Source organism: Argiope bruennichi, chromosome 3 (genome assembly GCF_947563725.1).
Source record: "Argiope bruennichi chromosome 3, qqArgBrue1.1, whole genome shotgun sequence".
NCBI classification, from domain to species: Eukaryota; Metazoa; Arthropoda; class Arachnida; order Araneae; family Araneidae; genus Argiope; species Argiope bruennichi.
This window is the reverse complement of record NC_079153.1, coordinates 67,215,452-67,242,596: the sequence shown is the minus strand read 5'-3', so window position 1 is coordinate 67,242,596 and position 27,145 is coordinate 67,215,452. Positions and strand designations below refer to the sequence as shown.

The 27,145-nt window shown below is 26.1% G+C and overlaps 1 protein-coding gene across 1 annotated transcript in view; it reads right to left on the bottom strand.

Moving 5' to 3' along the window:
• The window catches only part of LOC129964253 (uncharacterized), a 201,852-nt gene that overhangs the window by 109,973 nt on the left and 64,734 nt on the right, over positions 1 to 27,145 (bottom strand). The gene's annotated exons all lie outside the window — the stretch shown is intronic.

Genomic DNA, 27,145 nt, shown 5'->3' with positions numbered 1-27,145 from the left:
AGCAAGAATCAAAATAAAATGCAAAACCTGTTGAAACACCAACGCATACTTCAAGTTTACGAAGTGAATTTACATTTCAAGTACCAACCAGTTCTTCTATAGTGACTGTCTGTGAGAGGAAAAAAATATATATATAAAAAAAGAAGAAAGAAAGAAAGAGAGAAAACAACAGTATGAAAATATCAACTGGAGAATTTTCTTTCAAAGGCATGCACTGATACTTTTTCTTGTTGAGAAGCAACCAAAATTGAGTAAAAAGGGGAACAAATCTTCAAGTGTTTTTCCCAGTTGCTAAGCATTAGGATTTTCGGAACAAAAGCAAGTCGCGAAAAAAAAATGCATTGGAAGAAATGCCTTGTTATGAATTCTGGTACACATTAGAATTTGTAAAAGGTGCTGAGTATGCAATTCTGCTTTTCAATGATTTGCAAGATGTTTTTAGCTTATTTCTCTTTTTCTTCCTCCATTGTTTTGTTTCTTATGGTTGGTAGTTTATGAAATAAAGCTATTCGTCGATACATAAGTTAAGAAATTGATTTTCTTTTTGTTTCTCTCTTTAGGCTTGGCTTCTCTTTGGCATTTGAAGCCGATATATCATGGAAAGTGCTATGGAAGTTTTAAGAATTTTGAGAGAGGCTTGTTTCTTGTCTTGTGCTTCGGGATATTTTTGGTTTAGAAATGAAAGAAATAATTTAACACGTTTATCTCGGCTGACAAAAATCAACTTTATTTGTCTTTTCATAAAAGTTTAGGACAGATAATTTTGCTTTATTCAGCAGTTTTTGAAGCATTTATCATTTCGCTTTTTTAATGCCCTCAAGAATTCGAAAAATAAAGTTCGAAGAAATTTATAAAAATCGATCAATAGTTGAAGCTTATTTCTTCTATTAAAACTATAAAATTTCTTGCAGATATACTTAATTAAAATGGTAAATGATGTGAAAAATATAAATTTTAAATTAAATATATTGATTTTAAATTTGAATCACAATAAAACCAAATAATTTTATTTATTCCGTTGATCTTTTGTGCTTTGAAGTATTTTTATTGGCTGTATGCGTGATTAACTTTTTAATGGTATCATTTGCCATTATTTAGTAAGTTTTTGGTTTTAGTAATTGTTTAATATTATTTAATTGTTTTTACAAATTAAAACTAAAAATAAAGTCAATTCATAATTTTATTCGATCTTATCTTCTTTCTGAATTGGTGTAAATCAAAATAATGCAAATAAAAACAGCGTGAGAAGATAAATATGAAGATTTAATCTTTTATTTAGCAAATGGAGTACAGTTGTAGTCAAAGTTTTTGGAAGCACATAATAAATAGAATATGTATAATAATATTTAAATCTGCTTTGAATTTTGAAAATTAATTAACTAATTTTTGAAAATTTATTTTCAATAATTTATTTAGCTGTTTCGCAGATATCTATGCAACTAAATCATGTTTGCAAAAATCATGTAAAGCATTTGGAAATGTAGATCTTTATAAAAGCTAATGAAAGCAGGTTTCATCTGAAAAACCGTTCCAATTACAGGATTAATCTGGCATATAATTGCATATTGACAAAATATGTTTTACTCTTCAAAGAAAAATAAAAATAGCTTAAATATTTAATATTTAAAATGCTTTACTTTAATGCTTTTAATGCTAAAATTTGATCATGTCGTACGTACATCTGTTTAAGAAAATATTATTTTTAATGATCCTGATAACGTTGAGATGTTAATTGAATCCATTTCTTTTCCATTAATAAGTTATATTATAGACAAAAAATTATAATGAATGTTTTTAAAATCACATAAAAATATTTTTTATTATGCATATAGGTATTAATTCCATTAGTAAACAGTTGTTTCATTTGCATTGATCGAATACTATTAGATAAATATGTTAAAAGTATTTCTATATATACTTATATGCAAATAATAGTAAAATATTTCTATAATAAAAGTTTTAATTTATTACTTTAAAGATATAATAATAGTGAGCTGAGTTATTTAAATACTTGTATCTTATTAAACTTAAAATCCTCATAAAGAAATAATTTTATGTGAGATATGGAGAACATTTTAAATATTTCTACCTCGTACCCTTCATATATATAACATTGTAACTCTCAAACGCAGCCCTTTTTTGACAATCCGAAACAATTTGTGAATTTTAATTAAAAATCACAAAGGAATAAACTTAAATACCAAATAAACTGAAATATCATTCTACCAGATGCGATTCGGTGAGATTTGTAAATTTTTAATAGCAAATTCTTTCGTGTAAACTCTTGCCTTTCTGTCTGCTTTGCAGAGACTCGGTCTTTTTATTCTTTTCTTTGTTCGACAAAGTCTGGCATCCATTGTTGAAGATAAGCCTTAAAAATGAAATTTCGCAGGCCCTTATTCTGAAACGTAAATACTACTTGAGGGAATTGAGGAAAAAAAAAGATTCCCTGATAAAATCGTTGCTTGCACAACCAGCTCCCTTGACGCATTAGCTTTTTAACTTTTCATGCTAAGATTTTCCTCTCAACCGTAACGGTGTCATGAACTTTTGGAGGCAGGCCAAAACTTCCGTTCACCAAGACTAGGGTTCCCCAATGTTCTTGTAAGAAGCATCGATTCTTGGGATGATGAACGAGACGCCGGAGTGATGACAGAGTCTCCTTCCGTTGATTTAGTGATGCAGTCATGCTGAAGGAAATGGAATGATGAATTCGAATAATGGGTTGAAGATGTTTTGCATATTATTCAACTGAATCCACTATATATATATATATATATATATATATATATATATATATATATATAATATGCTTAAAAGTTTTTCAGTTGTAATAGGCAACCTCAATGCAATCTGTTTTCTAGATTTCAAAAACAAATTGATCTTTAATCCGAGGAAAAAGAGCTAATGAGAAACTAAAGTTAAATTCTAAAAAATAAAAAGAAAAAAAACGCACTGTTATGCAATTATAATTAAATTAAATATTTTTTTATTAAAGTTTAATATTCCCTTTTAACAACATTAATAAGCTATCTATTACTACACTGATGCGATTGAATAACTTTAAAATAAAGATTAAAAGCAATAAAAAGTATAATTAAATAAAAAAAGTATAAAGTAAAAGTATAAAGTATAAAGCACTAAAAAGTAATTAAAAAAATCAGACAACGTTTTCTATGTAATGGATGAATTAGAGAATGTTTTATGATGTGGAAAACATGAAAAGTATGTGGTAGTCTTTTTGATTAAAGAGAATGAATAAACATGCCAGTAGGGTTATGTCCTTGTGATTCCTAGCATTTTTGCTTTTAGTACTTTCAACACTTATCATTTTCAAATATTTTCTTCTTTAACACTTTCTTCAGCATTCTTTGGATATTTATTCTGCTGTCAGTAGCTTCCATTTAGTTAATCAATCGAACTTTCGTCCGTAATTGACTAAAAGAACTATTGGGAGTCCATCACCAAACCACTTTATGCACTGTTCATAAATATATTTAAGATTGTAAAATCTAGTTAATTTCGGCAAAAAAATACATCAGAAGACAAAGAAATGTTAATACAGTGTAATTGCTTGGATTAAGAACAAATATTAATTAGAAAAAGATATTTGAATTTTCTGTAATATGAATGTCTTGCAAGTTAAATTAAATTGCGATTGCTTGGATAAGAATAAATGCTAATTGAAACAAAATATTTGAATTTGCTTTAACATGAATATCTTACGAGTTAAATTAAATTACAATTGCTTGGATTAAGAATAAATACAATTTAGAATAAAATATTTGAATTGTCTTTAACATGAGCATCTTACAAGTTAATTTATATTACAATCGCTCGGATTAAGAATAAATACTAATTCGAACAAGATATTTGAATTTCTTTAATAACAAAGTCTTATAAGTTAATTTATATTGCAATTTCTTGGATTATGAATAAATACAAATTAAAACAAAATATTTGAATTTTCTTTAACATGAGCGTCTTACAAGTATTATTAATAACGTAAAATTAAACATTTTTTTAATATTCCATTCATGTAATAAGTAAAGATATTTACTTAGTTCCTATTTGTTAGGTCTCTACAGTTTATTTGCACCCGAAGTCTCTAATTCCACGGGGGAATGGATAGTCTCTATTATTTTCTATTGCTTCTTTTTAGTTAAGTGATCTTTGTGAATTTCACCAGACGGTGCTTGACACTTGTAAAGTTTCCTCTTAGACCTCTCTCAATAAAAGAATTCTCATTTAGATCGAATTTTCGTCCAAGTCCGAACTGTCTTTATGTCTTTTAGAGTAAAGTTAAAATCCATTCCAAATGATCTATTGTTTCTGTACTCTTTCCTGATATAATTTTCAACAAGATTTCACTTTATTTATGCTATTAAACTGATAAAATAATATAAAAAATATATTCTAAAATATTTTTTAAAGATTTATATTAAATTTTTACGCTTAGAATGTATTTCAGGTGGATTCAGTTGTGCCACATACTTAAATATAATTGGGTGCTCTAACAATTTGCATGTAAATTCAAGATTTAAGTAATTTCTATAGAATTTTTTTACAAATCAGATATTAACTTTATTCGAGCACTCTTTTGATTTACTTAAGATAACATTTTGATAAAATCCTTTTTAAGCTAACTATTACCTAAAAGAAGAAAATGTTATCTTTTATGAAGAAGGTTCTGAAAAGATGACTTAGAAAGAAAATGCTGAATTGTCATTTTGAAACTCAGTATGCAACTTTAATATTTCCTTCCAATAAATACATTAGAATATAGCTGAATCAAAACTCGAGGTTTTCCTTCCAGCTAATAAGCTTAGTTCAATCTACAAAGATATTTTTGCCAAATATTTTTCTTCCTTAAAGTTTTTTTAACATTTTCTAAATATTAATTTCATAATATAATGTTTAATAATTAATATTCAACTAATTATTGTTTAGGTTACCTGTCTCAAACTTGAATTCCAATGTATTTACATCTGGAACTGTAACTTTTAAAAATCAGAAGATTGAAATATAACTTTTTTGCTGTTTTTTTGTTCTTTTATTGTGCAAGAGCCATTATGTCGACTAAACTATTAAACTAAATAGTAAAATTATAGCAAGTTAAAAGTATGATACTATAATGTCGTTTTAAAAGATGTCGGGAAGTTCAAAATGAAACTTGAATAGTGTTTAAATAAAGAATAGTGCCCTGTACATTTTTAAAATGTAAAAAAAATGAAATTTGGAATTTTCCAAATAATTCAGATTATAAAATTGTAACAGATATAGCATTTAAAAAATATATTATTGTTTATTGCTAACAGAATATGCTACAAAAATGCTTTTTATTATCTTTAAGCTTATTGTAAGGAATTGGCCTTTTTATCATATATGTTACAAGTTTCCTCTAGGTAATTTTCATTTTCTCCTCAACACCTATGCTGAATTATGATTTTATGATTTCAAATCGAATTAAAAAATGACATATTGCATAACATTCATTGTTCATTTCTCTCCTCTTGTAATCATAGTTAGCTGGCGTTAGAATTAGTTACAATTTTCATTAATAATATAACAATTTTAATCTTTTTCACTGAATTATTTGAAGCCCTGTTTGAAACAGACAATTCATTTCTGAATTAATCTTATGTCTGTATATTTATACAGAAAATAATTATATCGCCAAATGGTTCTTAAATAATTGAAACAAAGCACCTAGAGATTCCTTACATTACTGACTCAACTTATTATTACTTTCGTAAAAATAATTTAACTTTCCATGATACTTTTAGTAAAATATCTAACAAAATTTGATAAAAATGTGAAATAATTGTTAGATCCCACTTTTGCTTTATTTCTAGAATAAATTTTGAAATGACATAAATTCGTATTCTGATATTTCTTTACCGACTATAGATGTCTAATAAAATACAGATTAAAAATAATCTGCAACCAATTTCATCATTTTAAACTATTATTCCAAAAATTGATAAAAAAAGCATTTCCTCAAATATATAAAAAGCTTCTAAAATGCTAAACGCATTAAACATTTCTAGAATATATCCAGTACTCTTAAGCAGGTATTTAAGTTTTTGAATAAAATTCATGCAAGATATTAATTTCTTGAATACATTTATATTTATTCATCTTCCACATTAATCAGTCTTCTTTCATACTATTTTTGATTATCTTTGATTCTTATTAAAAAATCAAATAATAAAGACATTAGAAAACATTAATTTTTCATTTATGCTGAACAAAAATCAGAAAAGACAAAGAATAACATAGCATTGGTAAATTTAAATAGTTATTTAATGCTGAATAATATATGCATCATAGAACTATGATTAACAAGTTAAGCGATGGAAATTTAGTTGAAATAAAAGATAATTAAATTCGCAATGTAAAAGGCTGGTATCAAAAATGATTAATTACTTAGCATTTTTTAAAATCAAAATTGAGAATGGATACAGATCAAATTAAAGTTTTAAAATAATTTTTATAACATTCCACAATTTTGTAATTTTAAATTAAATAAACAACGGCACTAAATTTAAATACGTGGTAATTAATAATAATAATAATTGGTGGTAATAATTGATGTTAAATAATTTAACACCAATCAATACACGCCATACAGTCAGAATGACTAAATCAAAATCTAGAAGCATATCCCTTCGTAAATGAGATGCATTTCATTATTCAACAACTTCATTAAGTACAAAATTGCAGCAAAGTCTACTACAGCAATTTATCCATTTTAAAGTTAATTCATTCTTACACACACAACTAGTTCCCCCGGAACTGAAGTGAATTAACAACGTCTACACTTGTACTATAACAAGTGCGTTAAACCTGTTGTCCAGGTTTTAAATTCATTGCAATTCTTTGGTACTCTCCCATTATTCTAGCCACAACTTTCTCATCTGCAAAGTTCCACTGATCAAGTTTGCTCTAAGTAAACTATTTCGATTAAGATTCAAGTCCATTGCCTTTGATAGAGTATTCCTTGCTTGGAGTAGAATGGAAATTATACATCTAATCCAAACACAAGTGCCGCGATCGTGGGCTTAGATGTTTCAACAACCGAGCCACATGTAATCGTGACCAAACCTTTAATGTGATAATGTAGATGGATACAAATAATCCCAAGCAAGCTAATTTGCAAATGATCTTCAATTGAATCTGTCGGAGGCAATGTGTAGGATTGTGACCAAAGCAGCAATTGCAATCTGCTGGTGTTTCTATTTAATTTCACTTGTAATCTGATGTCATTACCCTAGATGATGCATTGTCTTCGATTCAAAATAATGCTGTGTGTTGAAGGAAATAATCATTGGAAAATTCTCATTGTATTCAGGGTTTATTATAAAATCGAACCTTTGCTTTCGTTTTACATTTGTATCTAGAAACTGCAACTGCTATAATTCGTTTCGTATCTGCAATAAAGTTTTCTTATTTAGGAATTTCTTAACATAATAAATGAAAAAATTATACATATTAATTATTAAATGAGTAATTGCCATTCTGAAGCATCAAAATATTTACCAACTTCGTAGAAGAATACGAATTTATATGAAAGGTAATCTACGTAATGTATTGAAAAATCAATGAGAAATTTTGGAATAATGGAAGGAATTTTAAAAATGGTTCTAATAGAAAATGTTTGCGGCTATTTTTTGCTTGCATTTTATGTGCAAATCATTTGCCATTATATTGTTCACAAAATCTAATGATTTTTTGTTAGTTCAAAATCCCTGTCATTTTTTTTATTGAAGAATTGTTTCATAACGTAATAATAAATAGTACCTTATAAAATGTAATAAAACAAGAATTATAATTGGACATAGGTCATATTATTTAGAAACTAAGGAATATTCGAAAATAATAAATGAAAAAGTTTACGCATATTAAGGATTAAATAATTGCCATTCTAAAGCATCAAACTAATTACCAACTTCGTAGAAGAATATGAATTTATATGAAAGGTAATCTACGTAATATATTGAAAAAAAAAAACAGATTGAAATATATTGAAAAAAAAAAACAGATTGAAATATATTGAAAAAAAAAAACAGATTGAAATATATTGAAAAAAAAATGTATGAAAAAAGTAAGAATAATGGAAGAAATTTTAAAAATCGTTCTAAGAGAAAATGTGTACCGTTACATTTTGACCTGCATTTTATATGCAAATCATTTTCCACTGTATTGTTCACAAAATGTAACAATTTTTGTCAGTTCAAAATCCTTGTCTTTTTTTCCATTTTAATTAAGAATTGTTTCATAACTTAATAAAAAATAGTGGATTGTGAAATGATTTATATGAAATGAATTTATATGAAAGGCAATATACATAATGTATTGAAAAAAATATTCATGAAACAATTTGGAATGATGAAAGGAATTTAAGAAATGGTTCCAACATTGCATTTTATTTCCAAATCATTTGCCACTGTATTATTCAAAATTTAATAGTTTTTTGTCGGTTCATAATCCCTGTATTTTTTCATTTTCTTGAAGAATTGTTACAAAACTTAATAATAAATAGTGCATCATAAATTTGATATGGGTAAAATTATATTTCTTTCATAGAATGTTAAAATTGCACAATTAATAAAATTTTATATTTTTTTATTAAAGCATCTAAGAAATCATCATAAGATTAATGGACTTTTATATGAAATATTATTCAGTAAAAGAAGCTGATAATTTTTCATGTTTATTAAGTTTTTTTTTTTGTATATGAAAGTTTATTAAAGTATACTGTTTTCAGAGATGATTGTATTAATTACATTTTGATCATTTTCATTCACAATTAGAATTAATAAATCACAATTTTTGAAAAAATAAGCGTATTAATTCTCATAAATAGAATACTAGTACCCTAAATAGCTATATAAAAGATTATGACCCTTAAAGAAAAAATTATTTTAATAATAATAATTAGAATAATAATCAAAATTAAGATTTAATTCTGTTCAATTAGTCATTTATAAAATACCAGAGTATTCGGTATGAATCTATGTTTTTAGTTATAGTATTTTATTTATTCAGGAAGTAATAAGAATGTTGATTTCATTTTTCAGTTTTTTTTTCCTTAAAATTTTATGATTTAAAAAAAAAATCAGATTACAGTTTTACTTAAATTCCTACTAATAAATTAAACAAATTTATATTCAAAACTCAGCTATTTTCTATTGTATATTTTTTTCTCTAGATTCACTAAATAACCCAGGAAACATATTTGGGGTTCATTTTTATAAAGAGTCACTTCAAAAAAAAACGTTTCGAATACTTTTCAATTTCTTTGCAAAAAGAATGTTTTTCTGTTTCGTCGTCATCTTCTAAGTTGCCTGCTCATGGTTGAAATTACAATTCTAAACGAAAGAATTTTCACTTTTTCTTCTCAACACAGTCAATTTAATACGTAAGAATGGTAGTGGTTTAAGGCAAATATCGGAAACACTTTTTACTGGACTCTGCAGATAATATCTGAACGTCTCATGTTCATTAAGAGACAGGATTCTATCAAGAAGCTTCTTTCTTATCTGTGTTATCTTTTTTTATTCCTAAGTTGCTTTAGAGTAACAGAAATTCTTATCTCTTGTCATTGACCTTTTCTTTGTAAAGTAAAAGAAATTAAAAAAGAGATTCAAGCGATTATATGAATTCTTTATATGAATATGTGCATAATTAAAAAAATTTTTTGTAATAATTCGTAAGATTTGAGATATAGAAATGGTAAAAGAAAGTAAGTAGAAGGTAGGTAGAAAAGAAAGTCTAAGTAACAAGAAAGTAAACAAAATTAATAAAGACATTTGTAAGAAATCTAAGTTTTATGAATTAGAATTAAATAATAATCATAGAAGAATTCTAAAAGATGTATTTATTGCAAGAAAAAATTATTAGTCAAAACAAATCGAAAATTGTGATGTACTGAGCATTCATTGAAATGAGATTTTGATCACATTTATTATAATACTGCTGCCCTATTCAGCATCCCTAGTGATGATAATATATTCAAATCCTTAGCAACAAAAAGTAACTATTTAGTTAATGCTACAAAACTTTCGTTAAAATCTTCCTTACGTTTCATTTTGGACAAAACTTTCCAACAATTATCATAAATCAACTATTCATGATCATATTGTATTAGTCATATGACAAAGCAAACTTGTATTTAATTTTAGTACTAGACTATACTTAATTTGGCGAATTCTAATGTATAAATTGCTAGTTAAAAATAATCTGAGAAATATGCTTTGTTTATACTATAAAAACGATGACAGGCTAGGAGTTAAATCTGAAATGAAACTTTATTTCAAGATTTGGGGATTATTTAAATCCGAAGATTGTAAAGTTCTTTCCTAAAAAGTACATTAAACATTTGAATAGTTTTCCTTGTGAAAATAAACTATTAGCAATACTCAGTCATAAAAAAAATCTTTATTCACATCCCATGTGTTCACATTGCTTTCAATACCTCTTCATTGCTTATGTCATGTAAATATCTATTCATCCAACCACAGATTTATAGTAAGGGGATTAAAAGATTAAGACGACTTTATTCATGTCTAAGCTTTCTGTCAAACGTCCTTCACTGGTGTGTCATTTGCATTTCAATACATTCGGGCCTTATGAACCATGAAGTTTATTCATTATGACCTATAAACAGAGTTCTTGCATCTTGCGAAAATTAGATAATTATTTAACTCAGTTTAAGATAATCAACTTTCCAAACATTTGATCGAACTAAAAAGATCAACATCCATTTTATTAAATTGAAAATGAATATCTGAAAAGGAAATAAATATGTGCACTTTTATCTAAACCATGTCAAGTGTTTCGTGCCAATTTAAATTTGGAATCATTGATACATATTGAAGGACAGGAATTCTAAAAAATTAGGCTGACTTATCATAAACCGTTATGTTTATAATAAAACTTTGAAGTTAAATTATTTGACTCCGTTATTTCGACTTGTTGACTGTGCTCATTTCTTTACTGATTGAAAGGCTGATAATTTTCATCAAAAAATATTTCCCTAAAATTATTTTTTAAATTTTTCTGTAGGAAACTAGTTTTCAGATATGTTTTGTTTGATATTTAAAACCACCAACTGTTTCGTAAGGCGATTAATTGTCATAAGTTATAAAATAATGATAAAATTTAATGTCAAACAATTTTGCAGAATACAATTATAACTGCGTATATTTAAGTTGAAGCCATCTTTGAAAGTGATGTTTTTTTTTAAAAATTATGCATACTAATTTTAATAAAAAGATAAAAAATAAATTTATATTAAATTAAAATTACGAAATTAATTTGTCCAGCACTTTGTGAAATAATTTATATTAAACGAATCGCGAAACAGATTAAAATAATTCGACCAACAGATTAAAATACAGATCTTCTACATTTACTCTTAAATTAGAATCGTTTATTCCATTTAATATGCGTATATTTTACAAATATTCTATTAAATTAACCACAAAATGAGCAGAATTCTGCTATAATTAAGTCACGTAAAATGTATGCTTGCTCACGTTTAACACTGCATCAACAACCATGAAGTCAAAATATGTTTCAATTAACGCACACACATCGTTTAAATGCCTCAGAGAAAAATGAGTACTTACTGGATTCATGCTCGAAAGCTAAATCTTGATGAGATGTTTGTAATATAGTATCTACAGAAAATGAAATACTGTGATACATATTTCGATGTATTTCAGGTGGAACGAAAATATATACTGTGAAAGATAATTCACATTTCTTTGAAACAAAGGTCACAGCAAAGATAAAGATTTTTGTAAATGATTCTTACTTTTCATGAAACAAAACACCATGATAGTAATAACGAGGTGTTAATCTCAGTATTTCTAAATAAAGCTGCCTCACATCAAATAACGTATGTATTGATCGTTATGAATTGATCAAAAGAAAGTCGTTGAGGAAGAGTTCGTAGTTATTTTCTAAACAATGACGATTTGTTTGAGTTAAATAAATAGAAATTTAAGAGCAACTTATTATAAATTCTCAGTTTTTCTAAGATACGATTTCTTACTTCTTTATCGATCTTCTAGGAACTATGTAGGTATTTCGACAGGATTATAAACGCAAAATAATTTATTAGTTTTGAAAAAAATGTCTATTTTAAAGCTACTTGAACACTACTTGAGATATGCAGTTTGGAGCATAATCTACATTAAGTGTGTGTGAATACAAATAAATCCTCAGGGCACACAAAAATTATTTAAAATATGATTCTTAAAATTATTTAATATATATTTTATATTTATAATAATAGCAATTTATTTACAGATAAAGTATGTCCAAAGCATGAAACTGACATAAACATTTTTTTAACGAAGAATACAGAGTTACAAATGATTTTTTTGATATGCACATGAGTTAAATTCAGAACTGAAAACGTTGCCAAGAAGGCAGTAGAAACTTCTCTTTAGAGAATAGATAGGAAAAAAGAATAAAAAGAAATAGAAAGGCAATAAATAAATTGTTCAGTTTTTTGCATCTAAACATTGGTATCAGATCCTTTACAAATTCATCTAATAAATTGACAGATATTAGCAAACTGAAGAGTCCGGTGCAGACACGGTCGACAAGCTATTCTATGTGGCCCAGTTGATATTTTAAAAGTAAAATGAAGTGAAAGAATAATATAATAATATAAACAATATATCCCAGCTCGAAAAAATGAGAATTATTTAGAAATGCCTTCACAACTTCATCGATTGTATTAATAGTGAACAGTTTTTAAAATAACCTTTTCATGTCGTCATCACGTTTCTTAATTATATCAGTTTTTTTACTTATGGTGTTACCTACTAGCAGCAGCAAGTGAAATTCTTTCATGAGGTAACATGAAAGTAAAATCTAATAACTATGGACTAACAGATTGAACTTAAAAGAAATTATAAAATGCTGTAATAATTATTTCTAATTCGAATTTTATTTCATAAAAAATCAAAATAATTAAATTTAATTCGAAACATTTTTAATTAAGAAAGATTTCAAGAATTTAAAAACAGTTTATTTATATATTTTATCTACAGAATCGGTACATTTTGAGAGAAATAGGTCTGCTGTCCGATAATGGATATAGTTCAGTAATCGCTACACAAAACGGCACGGCTTCAAGATTTTTGTTAAATTTGTTTATTATATTAAATGTGAGTAATTGCAAATACACCATTTTTTTGTATAATAGGTAAAAATCCAAATATCTGTGCATTATAATATTATTGTATTATATAAATTATTATTGTATTATATAAATAGTGTCATCTATATAATGCATCTGTACGGGCATCTATTAGTTATTGTTAAAATATTCTTCCAGAACTAGTTAACTACAATATTTGTTTATTTTTTATGCAATTTAAAATATTAATATAAAATTTTCTCTTTAAAACTAGAAACATATAAATGATAAACAAAGATAATTATTTGAATCGAAATAGCACATAATGCTAAAAAATAACCTGCATTGTCTGTAAAAAAAAAATGCAGCCTTTTATAAATTTTATTTATTTTCAAAATTTTTTACAAGAAATGCAGTTATTTGACAAAGTTAAATATACCTTGAATTTGTTAACAGAAATTTTTCTTATCAGGCTTAGTAATAAAACTCTCAAAGATCCAATTTCTTCTTTTTTAGTCGAGAAGAATTTTAGGGAAATACTAGACTTTACAGGTAAATATTTATTTACTGCAATACCCTGAAATTTTGTTGAGCTTCTTCTTAGATTCAACTTCAGTAAGAAATTCAATCTAACATCTTTTTAATTATTAAACATTCTTAACCATAGGAAAAGTGATTTGGTTCTCTTTAAGTTTCTTGATTAAGTTTGTATAAAATTTATGAAAATCCTGGGATGCTATTATTTTTATTACCAGAATTTATATTTAATTTTGCTATAATAGGAAATAATATCAATGGCTTAAGATAGAATTCTAAAAAAAAAAAAAAAACATGATTGATTTTTTTGAGAGGAAATTTTATAAAACACATTTGTAAAATATATGTATTTGAGATTCAAATAAAAACCTTTTTTAAATAGTTATATTAATAATATAAAAAGAAGAGAATATTAAAAGATTTTGTTAACTTCGTGAAAAAATTTTTTTTTACATAAAATGTGTTTATATAAATGCTATTAAAATATTAGATGACAAATAATTTTTTTCTTAAAAAAAATAAAAGAAAAATCATATTTTGAAGGGTTATATTTAGAAATAAATCTATCAATATTTTTTAATCAAGCCATTTTTATAATTTAAATTGGTATTTTGTATAAAATTTTGAACTTTGAAGCTGAAAATAAAAAATTATTGTAAAACTACAACGATTTTGAAATAATGGATTCATTATAATTAAATATTTTATATTTATTAATGAGTGACATATAGTGTTTTATTTTCACGTTGCTGAAACTTAGTACATTGTTTGTAACTAAGTACATTTTTATGCATTTATACATTTTTTAATGTATGTTTTTGCAAGTTTTTCATATTATTACAGAAAAATAGGTTTCGTGATTACTACAAATATTCTTTATCCGAATGAAATTTAAGATTTGTTTTACAAGGAAAGTTCATAAAAAGTGATTGTAGTTTAAATTGTTTATGCACCAGAATAATTAATATTTCAATGCTAATATCGAGGAGATTTGTCATTAATGAATTATTATCCAGATGCGATTAGCATTGTAATTTGAATCTTATTGAATATTTGGATCTTAAAATCGGTAACTGCTATTGAAACGATGTAAATCTGGTTTATAGAAATATTAAAAAAAAATATTTGCTTGATTGCAGTTAGAGGACAAGTGCCAAAATTCTCAAATAGTCACTTAAATACTTTTATAAAAAAAAAACTAATTGCCCTTACTTTTCATGTAAGTAAGTAGCAAGGTATGTTATTACATTTTAGATGGGAAAGTTATAATATAGGGTCTTTAATTCACTATAATAATTATATAGTTTGGAGATAAAGTTAAGGGAATTTTTTGTTGTTGTTGTTTTGTCTAAAACTAAGCAGCAGCTACCTCAATTCCCTGTTTAAATCAATGTTATTATTATCTTGCTGGTATTATTTTTATGGGACCATTATAGAGTTGGAAATATCCCCAAAAGCAGTTGAAAACAGCCCAATAATCACTAGGAATCGTCGTAAATTGGGAGTGAAATAAGCCAAATCAATTAAAAAAGAACAATAGAAAGGCATTAAAGACATCAAATGTAGATAAAAAAGAAGAAAAATAATTCTGGATAGTTTTGTTTCATATTTGAGAAAAGAAAGAAGGAAAATGAAATGATAGAATACAAGAAATGCTATACTTGGGTTCCTACATTTTGTCCTGGAAGAGTGCTGATTTGAGAAATTAAAAAATTACTTTTGTTTTAATTTTTTTTCAAAAAATGAAAGGATTTGAGAGAGTCATTAAATTTATATTAATTAGTCTTTTACGGTGTTTGATCATAAAGAGGGAGAACAAAAAAAATCTTGATGAAGAGGATATGTCATTAATGTAGTGATAAAACTAAAGCACAGCGTTTGAAAATGTACTTTTTTTTCCTTAAAATCAATGAAGTTTTTCCTAGTAGTGAACTAATAAATATTATTCTATTTTGTTTGTAGAAAATTTGGTTTTAAGCAACTAGCACACACCGAAATGCATTAATTCCTATTTCTACTAGATAATACATACGGAAATGTCAACTGTACAACATATCATCACCTAGGGATCCACCGTTGCGCCGCAAGCTCATACAGTGCCGGCATTTTTCCAATAAATTATAATTTGACTCTAGCAACTAAGCGTTATTTTGTCCCAGAAATGCTGAGTCAGTAACATATTAATTTATTGGGCGATGGAGGATTCCAGTAACTTTAAGGATACCGCTTTACAAACTTAGTACAAATTATTTCGGAATTAGGCAATGATGATGTTGAAGTTTAATAAGAGAGTGGACGTCTCTTCGTCTATAATTTTACTTCACTTCTAATAATTCTTAAAATGAATAATTTAATTTTCGACAGTTCAATATATTGAGTTCGAAAGTTCATGTATACCATTAATATTTTTTTTATTAAAAATTTAAGTGGTTAGAAAAAGAATCCCACAAATTAATTTACTATCAAAGACTTGACAAAATTTAAATCCTAGAATATTTCAATTTTACTTTTTTTTAGTTATTCTATTTTTTTATGTATTGCTCATTTTGATAATCAGAATACCGAATCTTTTTTGTAAATGATGAGTATATTTTGTGGAAAAGATACTAATTAATAAATATAACACACACACACACACACACACACACACACACACACACACACACACACACACACACACACACACACACACACACACACACACAAATTATGGATTTTTGCTCGCTATTGAACTATTTTCAAAGTTTTTCGATTTTTGAAACTGGGCATTTTTATTGTTTTAAAAGAATTTTTACTTCATTTAATAAGAATATCAGAATGTAAAAGAAAAAAAAATGCGAATGAACACAACTCATTTAAAATTGTCTGGATAGTTAATTATTTATGATTGTAAGTGAAAGATTTTCAATATTTATTTGAATCAAATTTATACCGTAGAAAATGTTGCTACTACTGTTTTCTGTCTAAAAATAATAGTCTCTTAAATTTATAATGAAGCCAATTATAAAAGAAACATTCGAACCAATTTTAAATATATAAATAAAAATAAAATGATCCAAAAACTTTAAATTAAACTCTAAATGAGAAAAAAATATTCAAAAATTATTATAATTAAACAGTTAACAAAATGTTAATTTTGATAAGTTTAAAATCACACCGCAAATTTTTAGATATCTAATATCAATAAGTTTAAGCTATGTTGCATCTTTCAACACTTTTCTTGATTATCCCCAACATTCTTAAAGGAAGATAAACTTACAGAAATATATTAGATACTGCACATTTATTAGTTACTTTCAAATTTCTGAGGGTTATATTTCTACAATATCTTTTCTGAAAACACTTCAGTGTTTTCTTAATGAATAACAAATTCTGCTTTTAGAAAGCAAACAATATGCGCAGACCCACTAAAAAAATATTTAATATTTTGAAACACTCTCGGAGGACCACAATAAAAAAGTACAGCACAAGAACTGATTGGAAGTCATATTAAAAAAAAAAAAAGAAGAGAAAACATGCAAAGAAATTTCTTTAAAATATTTCATGATTAAATTAAGACCGTGTGTTTCATTCAAAATAAGTTAAAGCAAAAACAACAAATCATGATATTGCTCTTCCTTGGCTCCGACTAGGTAAATTTAATAAATTTACCCGCTGACTCTGAAGGTGTGTGTGCTGTTGTTTTTCGTGTTTTACTTAAAGTGAATTCTTAAATAGACGAAGAAATTCTCATGATCTTTTTTTTTTTTAATTCTCTTTTTCAAAATAACTTGTAATTTCATTTCTTCTTCTTAAGTCGGTTCATTTTTGACAAAAGAGATTTAACATGAGTGAGAAGTAAAAGTCATTTCTAAATTAAATGAACAGAAAGGAGTAGGTAATAAATACGAACAAAAAAGATAATTTATTCTAAGAAATTATTTAGCTAAGACATTTATTTGTAATATTCTTTGAGTAACTCACATTTGAACGAGCCAAAATTAGATTTCAATGTCAATTTAATAAATGATCCTGAAGTTCTTTGGTTGAAAATATCTTATTTTATGTCTTAAATAATCATGTGGACAGCCTTCAGGAAATTTTTTATTCTTTTTGTTGTCGATTGCTATCAATCGAATTCAACTAATTTATAGTCGTTCACGATTTTATCATTTTTATTGTCTAATTTTATGCGATATAATATTTAGTAATTTTATGTCATATTCACATATTTTGAATTAGTTTCTTTTTTGTGAATTTAGTGTCTATTTTAAGGTGCTATTTATTTGTTTATCATTAAAAGGATTATCCAGTTTATGTACCTATTTCAAACTAGTAAAAGTTTTCATCTCTTTAACATTTAATTCTTTAATTCATTTCATAAGTCGGAAATTAAAAGAGATGACTATGTTTTAAAGTCGACTATTTTTTGCAAAAAATCTAGAACACTTTAATTTTATATCTTTAATTTTAAAAAAAAGTCTTTTGTAGAAGAGTTTGAATAATGTTTTTGCGTTCATTCTTTGGAAAATTACATTTATTTTTATATCTACATAATAATAAGTGTTAATAAAGGCTTAATTATTACTAAATGGTGGTAAAAATTACCTGAAGAAAACCATTTAAAATTATAATGCAGTTCATATATGTTGCTCAAATTGGGTAAAATGACTTTAAAATTAGAGTTGCATAAAGAGTGTGTAGCTTTATAAAGATTTGAAATTTTCAGTACTTTCTTTAAAATAGTATTATATTTTAATTCATCAGAATTCTTTATTATGTTCTAATTAATCCAACGAACATATTCGTTATTACTTAATAATTTTAATTTGTAAAAAAAAGGTCGCACATGTACCAGGAGTAAGCCACATTCATTAGACAACAATTTCAGGTGTATAGAAAAGCAGATGTGCCATATGCACATTGAAATATGCCACTTAGTTTTCTAGAATTGAAATACTATTATTGCATGTTTTCCACTTATGTCTTTCCTCTTTGGTGCCGTAACATAATTAGTGCATTTTATAAAGACTAAAATGAAATTAATTTCTTTTATCACGTCATACATGAGTGGAAAAAAATAAATGATATCGTATTTTAAATTCAATATTTTGAAAATTTCTGTGCGAAAAATTAATATACGAAAAGTTTTTTAAAAAGCAGAATAATGAGATTCTTCTAATAATCAACAAACCTTTCCAAGCAGAAGCCTTAAAAATCCCATTTATTTTTCCGATTTACGGGAGATTACAGAAGAATTATAGCTTTCATTTTGAAGCAGTTTCTTTTCGAAACACGTACAAATACGTATGGGATTACATAGTAAGGTTTCTTTCCTGCCATTCCTAAAGACAAATCTGTGTTTTATCTCTCAAAAGAGTTGTGTGCTTTGCCATCGATTATGTTTGTAATCTTTATTATATTAGTAATATTATTTCCTCGTACAAGTGAAACATAGTTTTAAACAATCTAATACCATTTGAAAGCTTTTAATAATGCAATAAAAATGCATAAAAACGTTCTTCAATTGAGGCTTATATTGAAAAAAAATATCCAATATGATTGAGTGTATTTATCCTTTCAATGCAAAATATAAACCGGAATCTGGTTTATATTTTACATGATTTATGGAATGCATGATATCAGAGTAATTTTAAATCCTAACCAACACAAATTTTATAAATTAATTAAATTTAATAACATATATTTGGAATTCCGAAGTTAAGCTAAAATTTATTATAATGAATTATAAATCCCTACGTACATGTATTACAGGTAGACCGACTTAAGGGGGGGGGAAATGTTGCTTAATTTTTATAGATTTTAATCAGAAAAATTTTGTGTTTCGCGTTTATTCGTCCAATTAATTAAAAAAAAATTTCAGGATATAGATATTCAAAAGAAATATCCTTTAATTAAATAATAAGCTTTGATGTTGATTTTCGATGTATCTATGAAAAATATCCTTTCAATAAAACTGTCATTATTAATTTCATTTTCTTCTCTTTATTAAAACCTGCCTTTTTTCAAAAAATGCTTGATGAAATAATGAAGGTACCAAGCTCAAATGATACAAAATATTACTAAGCATATGAAAATGAGCGATAAAGAGGTTTTATGCAGACAAACAGAGGAGCAGAATTCTTCTGTTTCATGTACCGTTGCTTTAAAAGTCATAAAAATAGTGATTTACGATATACGTTTATATTGTTTATCAAATAAATTTGTCTATATTCAAAACAAAAAAATTAAGAAAATACTTCAATTTGCTAAGCGCATTTTTAAGTCACTTATCAGATTAATTATCATAGTAAGTTTAAAACAAATGAAAAATTCCCATAAAAGCGGACACACTATTATAATGCTAATGCCATTAATGTTGCAAGTCTTTTTATGTAATCCATAACAGGTAGGGTTTTAGATAAACTCCCTCGTGGTAACACTTAAACACTTTCTTATCACCATTGAAAACTTCTGTAAAATGAAATTTCTGCCTCTTTTACTTCGTTAGAAGCATTCAGTCATATTAAAAAAGCGTAAAAATCCAAGTATCTTTTTACTGAAGGGAAAAGATAAAGAGTCTTTTGAATAGCACTTTTTAGCTAATTGGTTTTTTGGTTTTCTCCGGGCACATAGGTGGTTTTTCATTCATAAAAAATATAACAGATTTAATTATTTTCTTTTTGTTAAATCCTGTTCCTTTATGTACATATTTTTTTATTTTTAAAGGTATTTTCTATGCAAAGCAAAAACCATTTTTTAATTCTGTTTCCTTAATCTTTTATTTTCCGTGTGTCTCTTAGATTTATATTCTAAAGCTCGCTTTTTAACTCACTGAGTTTATTTCTTCTTGATATTTATGCTAGAAATCCATTTGTGTAGTTCATACATAACATCGCATTTCAGCTGAGGGGGTTTGTACTCTTTCGTGAATTAATGTGAAATTCTTAATCAACTGAAAGAAATGAATGTTTCCTTAAATTGGAAGACATTTATGCTTTTAACCTTATTTTATTTTAATTTAATGTTTTCAGAGGAGCTTAAAATAAGTTAGACAATGCAGAAGGATCTTAGCTTAAAGTTAAATTTTGCAGAATGTATTTTCCGATGGGAAATTAACATCTTAAAGGATAATGCTTTTAGATAAATATTTTGTCTATTTGGTATAGTGCTATTTTTCCTCTCTCTGCTCATAAATTGGCACTTTTTATAAAGAGATTTAACATTTTGCTTTAGTTATAAAAAACAACCCTGAAATTTTGGCATCTTATTTTTTTTTTAGTTCCTTATTTATTAATGTACAGATTAAATTGAAAATGTTGAAGTTCTAGGATTCATAACACATTAATTTTCATTAGAAATTTGATTTAATAATGTTTCTTAATGTATCAATTAGTACTTAGTGTGAAATGCCAATTACAGTTATTATAAAATACCAATTACAATTGTATAAATGACCAGAGACTCAGTTGCTACCCCAAAAAATTATTATTTAAATGTGATGAAAAATGTGATAGAGGAAATAAGTACTTTCGAATTAAATTCTTTAAAAAATCTCAAATTAAATTCAAGCTAATTTCAAAAATATGTAGACGAAATGATGCTATTTATTAAATTTTGTTGATGATTGTTTAATAATTTCGCTATGCTAATCAATAAAATTGGGAAACTATTCATACCTAACCAGTTGACTATTTATTTATGATTATATGAAATACAAAGTCTTTCATAAGTCACAAAGATATAAGATTTTATAAAATACAAAGTATGAGTATCAGGCTTGGTCACTGAGAAACAATATATTTATTCGGAACTCACCGGAGATCTGCAATTACAAACTTTTTATAAAAGTATTGCAAGCATCCTTTCCCAGGGATTTCCAGGTAATAATTTAAATATTCTGCTAATTAATTGCATTGAAATGATTTAATTAATAAAAAAGAATTTCGAAGAATTTATAATTATACAATGCACAGCCTTCTTACTTAACATGTGCACCCAAAAAGAATTTTATTATAATGTTCAGCATTTGACATTTAAACGGTGAATGAAGATATGCTCAACATTCCTATACTAGTCTTTCCAGGTAGGTTTTTAGTTCTTACTAGAGAATCTTAGAATATTTCATTAAAAGGTATAATTCATGAATCTAAAGTTGTGGTATTTACAGTTGTTCTAGCATATTTTTAAATAAAACTTTAAATAAAAAAAACTAATATTATTAAAAATTAGTCATCTTATTTCATTTAAAACATTTCATCTTAATAAAGAAAGACAGTTTTGAAGAATTTTCCACTAGCTTTCTTTTATGATAGAATTGACAACAACACTATTCAATTTTGAGAACTTGATTTTCAGCTACTCAATTAATTTAGTTAAAATTTAATTCTATACACGCGAAGCTACCTAACAGGGAATTTGTTAAAAAATTATTTTAACATTTATAATATTGAATTATAAATTAATGTTTAAGTTTAGAAAAAAATAAAAGTCAACTTTTGCTTACACTCAAAAGTATTTTATGAAAATGCATGAATTAAAACATTTATAAGATGTATTTTATGAAATTTTACTTTAAAAGTATGTTATAAAAGTGTTTCAGATTCTATAAACATATATCTTCATAAACTTCCTATTACTTTAAAATTGGGTAAAATTTTCAGCTCGTTCAAGAGTACCACAAATTTTCAATTGAGTACATATTGGAAGGGAAAGGTTTATTTTATTCCTTAAAAAGAATTTCAAAAATAAGAAAATTTAATATTTTCTCTCCGGCCGATCTAAACAATTCTGACGACATTTAACTTAAATAATTTAATGAAAATGTTGCAGTTATTTTTGTTTTTATAAGAGTCCGAATTCGGAAAATGTATCATGGCAATGGTTTTAATGAAATTAATAGCTATGTAAACGTATTTCAGATAAATTATTTTGGATTGAACATATTAGACATTAAGCAGTGCACTGATAATTGTAAACTACATTCAGCCACCATTGATTTAAGCGCATTAGATAATAATCGAGCAAGGTATTCAGATGTCCTGCCACTTATTTAATGATATCTTGTGAACTTTGGAAATTATAGGTACGCTGATAAGAGCTATAATCATCACCTATTTCAAATGTACTGTATCTGAGCTAAGGCTGTCTGGAATGGATGGATATCCTTGAATCAGAAATGTTCTATGAAAGCCTTTAGTGATGAACCACACTAGCAATCCACTAATGATCTCAAACGAGAAGCACGACAGTCGCAACAATCCGGGAAATTGTATGGAATGTCACATTGCGCAAACATAGAATAAGTTGGTTAAGGATCAACAACTACAGGGCCAATCTACTATATCAAATCTTTAGTAGCGGATTGATCAAACATCAGATTTAGATAAATTGAAATAATACATTTAGTTTTTAATAAAGGAAACAAAATAAAAAATCGAACAACATACAGGATTGTTCCGTATTATTTTCCATGTTTCTGTAATGATTCTTTTAAAATGATTTCTTATAGAAATGATGCATTGTGTGTAAATTAATTTACACCACTCGTATAGTGAAAACAATGGAATTGCTTTCAAAATAATTTAGAACAGGAATTAACTGCAATTTAATAATCAATAATATCATAATTTGGATAAATAATGAATATAATGTATTTGGGCTTCAAAGTGACGTATTTGGTCTTCAAATAAAACTCTGAGATATTTTTTAATTGATCTTTTATTAAATCCTATTAATGTATAATCGAGAAAACGTTTTTATCTGTATCTAGTTTATCGCTGGATCATCAAAATTAAGTCGTACATTCCTTTTTGCAATTAAACATTTTATCAAAATTTCGTGTCACTTATTTTGTTTCGTTCAAAAATTAAGAATGCCCAATTCATGTTAGTTTTTAATGTTAATGGATTATAGTAAAATGTTTAAAAATATTTATTCAAAGAAAATATGGCCCTTAAAAGTATGAAAAAATAGTAAATAAAAATGACCATCATTACAAATATATATAAATTTTTAACCACTATTTCGATAAATGATTGCCCTGAATTCAAATGGCTTTCACTTCGTTGCAAACATTTACAGGAAAAAAATGTTTAATATTATAAATAAGGATTTAGAGAAATTTGTCGAAATAATACTCTGTGTCATTTTACTTGGCAGCTTTGACGACTCGAACTTGGTAAACTATTACATTAGAAAGTGAAACATGCTGAAAGACTCTTACAAATGGTAGTGAAAAGGATATTTTTTCAGTTGGTTTACATTTTTAGACCAAAGAAGTCGTTCAGATAGTTGAAGGAATATTTAGACGCCACATACAGAATTGCAAAATTTGCACATTTTAATATTTAATTAAATCTTAATCTTGACTCTTAAATTTTTGCATGTACTTTCACAGCGAATAAATGATAAAAGAAGATATTAGAGACGCAGACAAAAAAATTTTAAGGCTGCGAACTTGATTCAAAATTCCTAGTTCATATCATTTAAGTTGTTACATAAACAGTAAAAATATTAAAAAAAAATTCCTGACTTTTGAAAATTCAGTCTCGAGAAGCACAGGAATTAAAAGACACCAGAAATAAACTTAAAAATTCTCACAATAAGGTTCAGATAAAACTTTTAGTTTTTAGAGAGAAAGAACTCTTTTGTCAGGAAAACTAGTATGAGCCTTTTTTTTTTAAAGAAATGTAAAAAAATAAAGCGATACATACAGAATTGCAACAGAACAGCAAATTATTCAAATTTTTGATTAATTCAATTGAGGAGTGAAACGAGACTCTGACACAAATTGTTGAATTTCAATAAAAAAAATGATCGAATTTAAGGAAAAAGGAAATAAAATTGCATTTATGTTCATTTAATTTCGCTTGAGTGTTTGATTTTTGCACCCTACAGCTGATTTTGTCAAAATTTAATTGCGTTATTAACTTCAAAAGTATCCTGTCAGCGAATTCCTGAAAAAAAAAGAGAATCCTAACTTCCATTTAAGAAACGTTCTTTTAAATACAATTGCCGATTAAGCTTTGTGGCTTTGTGTGATGTTTTATTTTATACTTAATTAAATTCCAAAAGATTTAATTCTTTTCTGGAATACAATTGTAAGATGCTGATGTTTAATTTTCTAATTTTTAATGATTGAATTTTCTTTGTTTTTGCAGAAAACTTATTTATGGGATTAAAAAACGTACTGCTAATTAAGCTGAAGTTAATTTTTAGTGTTATTTCAAAAGCATTTACTTCGGATAAATTCAACTATATTTAGGTTTTTAATTATGATGATTAATGCTTGATTAATTAATGTTTTGAGTTTTCAGGTGAATTGTTAATTCTTATTCTCTCCAAATCTAATTAAAGAAAAATAAGATTACAGATAAAGAAATTGCTAATAAGTAATGAAGTGTTTTGACATTCAAAAAATAATTTAGTACCTTTTGAAAGTTAAATGGTTTTGTATTAAAATATTATATAGCAATTCGTTTTAATCTTAGCTTTTAGTAAATAAAATTATTTAAATATTCCACATTTTGAAAAAAATACTCTTTGATCCTTATTTAATAAAAACAAAATTTACTAGACACCTTATTGTTTGAAATGTCCAGTAAAATTTGGTTTCGAAAAGTTTAAAGTTTTAAGAATTTCCAAATAAAAATTTGAAATAATTTTAATTTATTTGAAATAACTATGTATTTTAAATAATTTTCAGAACAAAAGAGTCAGTTGCCCAACCTCATTCCTTTGATGGGCACAACTGAAGTCAAATAATTGGAGTTTTACTTTACAAATACTTAGTTGAAATATTTTCAAAAATAAATATGACTCTTACATCTATGGAAGAAACAAATTTCATAACCGAATTATTATTCACTCATTGTTGAACTGGAATTTTAGTTAATTCGCATTTCTAATTTTAGAAAAAGCTTATTTAAATACTCTAAATGTTAATATAAATATAATAATCATATAAATATTTATAGCAATATAATAATAAAATCATAAAACAGAAATTTAATTAAAGTAATTATTTTGTTTACTATTTTTGCAAAATTATATTTGTGAGATTCTTTTTTACTTTATTTTCTATTATTTTCATATTTTTACAGTTTTGAATATGCACACAAAATTTTATATACTTTTACTGAACAAAGTATATTTTTTAAAATTTTCTCCATTAATTTTTTGAATTTATTTTCATTCAATGAAATTTTCATTTATTCGAAAACTTTCATTTAACTAAAAACTAAACTTCTTCATTAAACTTTCTCATCGCAGAATTCTATACGGTATTTTTCAGTGCTCTTGACAAATTGCAAATTTTTAATTATTTTTCAAATAAAAGAAAACAAATTTAGATGTGAGCCACCTCTAATATTATTTGTTGCAAATTTAAAAAAATCTGCTTTATTTTGAAAGTTTGAATACTTATTCTCTCATTCATAGTTAGCTTGTATTAGATTACAGCAGTCTATAGATATTTATTTCGTTAAATAGTTATTCTACTGTCATGATTTATTTTAATATAATTTATTTTGGTTGTTAATGCCTGTTAATTCCTCGATAACAACATGTAGTATATATATTGTCACTAATTCCATTAATAAAATTCCAATAATTAGATTAAATATCACTATAATATTTCCTATTGTATATTGTAATGATGGGTATATACTACATTGGAATGAATTCCACTGTATGTCATAGTTTCCAAACCTTTCCGATGAAGGTGGCATTGAAAATCAGAAAATTTAAAATCGGATATAAGTGAAATTTAATATTGACTCTACTGTTGTTTATTATTTTTATTTCTTAAAGAAGAAATTAATGAAGTTTTCATTGTCATGGAAAATTAAACTCATAGTCCGATTCAGTGAGTGTATGGTGAACGGAACCCAGTAGGCTTAATAACAAATAATGACGCTTAATTTTTGCGCTAACATACGAAACATAGACAACAAATCAGAGCTAAAGGATGCACAAGAACAACATTTACAAAAACCAACAGCAAGCAAACAGCAAATCTGTAATAAACAACCGTAACAGCCCAAATAATTCAGAGACTTCTCACAACTACTCACGTCTCTCGAATCGTCTGTTACTTGTCAATTGACTATTCGTTGAAGCAAAGCTCAACTTCCGAATCGCTACTCGTCTCTATACTGACTAACTTCAGCTCTGTTCTCTCGATTTTTTTTAAAGTTTAGAAACCAAAGAATGTTCTAGAATGTTGTATAACTCGCGCCCTAATTTAGCTATCAGCCAAGATTCTTGCTGTTTTTAGGATTTTCAATTTTGTCACTAAAATTGCCAAACGATCCCCAAATGTGTCGCCAAATTCTGGAGTCACTGTTGTGGCATCCATTGAACATCCGCCAAGGATACATGTGAAACTTTCTTTCTTACTATAAAAGTGATTATGCAAGGAAATACTGTTATAAATTTGTAACACTGCTAACTGCTGTTTGGTTG